Source organism: Mandrillus leucophaeus, unplaced genomic scaffold, assembly GCF_000951045.1.
Source record: "Mandrillus leucophaeus isolate KB7577 unplaced genomic scaffold, Mleu.le_1.0 Scaffold717, whole genome shotgun sequence".
NCBI classification, from domain to species: domain Eukaryota; kingdom Metazoa; phylum Chordata; class Mammalia; order Primates; family Cercopithecidae; genus Mandrillus; species Mandrillus leucophaeus.
This window is the reverse complement of record NW_012107775.1, coordinates 609,169-610,797: the sequence shown is the minus strand read 5'-3', so window position 1 is coordinate 610,797 and position 1,629 is coordinate 609,169.

Genomic DNA, 1,629 nt, shown 5'->3' with positions numbered 1-1,629 from the left:
TGTTGATGCATATTAAAAATACAACAGAAGTTTTTGATTCTATTTTGTCAATAATGCTAACCTTTTGGACTTGAAAAATAATTTGCTTTGCAGGACATTGTTAGAGGGACTGTTTAATTTGTATTGCTGGGGGAGAGGGTGGACACAAATTTATAATTTGTGTTATAAATATAGTCTCTGGACACTTGATCTGCATATATTTATTCAAAATGACAATCAGGCCATGAGGTATTACAGGCAAAAGAGATTTCCGCCACTTAGAGATTTGGTAATTTGTGCAATCTCTGATGTGAAATAATACTTTCACTCCTAATGCCTTCATTCCTCTAACACTTCTGCTTCCAATGGTAAATATTAATGAGAAAAAGTGTTGTGACCAGTAAGCACAGTGGCGCCTCTTAGCACAATTATTGGTTTTAATAACTTCAGAATTGATTAATAGCTTGTTTGTTTTATGGAACCTGCTCAAAGACAAGACTAACTGGGACTAGACTTTTACATCATTTTCACTGGGACACAGCCTAATTCAAGGAGGACATCTTGTCATTACTGAGCACAAGACAGGATTCTCAGTCTGAACTATATGAAGCTGAAGTCTGAATCTGGCCATTTATGTCTTGTCTTAATTCCTCAATCCTGTGTGCAAAGAACTACCCTCAAGTAATTTATAATCCAAGGACAAAAAGGGAAAAAACACAGGAGGAAATATAGTGAAAAATTGTGCAATATATGTCTACAACCAGGCCTGGTTCATCACTAAATGAAATGATCCAGGTAACTAGAAAAGGTTATCATGAAGAAGATAACCTTAAATAGTATTTATTTTCAAAGATCATAGAATGACTCTATTCTTAAAGTCCCATGAACTAATGTTTTTTTCATCCTTATGAAAGGGCTTTCATGAGAAATTCTTTGTGTATTGTCCCCTGGCTGCTTTTAAATCACTTTTTGAAAAAAAAATTATTGAAATATAATACATCTATCACATAATTCATGCATTTAGAGTGTAGAATTAAATGCTTTTTGGCATATTACATCATTAAAATTTTATGTGGTACTAAAATATATGTAACAAAACTTGCCATTCTAACCATTTTTAAGTGTACAATTCAAAGGTATTAATTATATTCACAATGTTGTGCAATCATCACTTTTTTTTTTTTTTTTTTGAGACAGAGGCTCACTCTGTGCCCAGTCTGGAGTATAGCGGTACGATCTCAGCTCACTGCAACCTCTGCCTCCCAGGTTCAAGCGATTCTCATGCCTCAGCCTCCCAGTAGTTGAGACTACAGGCACGCACCACTGCACCTGGCTAATTTTTGTATTTTTAGTAGAGATGGGGTTTTGCCATGTTGGTCAGGCTGGTCTCGAACTGCTGATTTCAAGTGATCTGCCCACCTCAGCCTTTCAAAGTGCTGGGATTACAGGTGTGAACCACCACACCTGGTCATTTCTATCTATTTCTAAAACTTTTCATCACATCAAATAGAAACTCTGAAACCATTATGTAAAAATTCTGCATCTCTCTCCCCCCAGGTTACCCTGGTAATCTCTAATCTACTTTCTGTCTGTATCAATTTACCTATTTAACTATTTCATATAAGTGGGATCATATAATGTTTTTCTTTT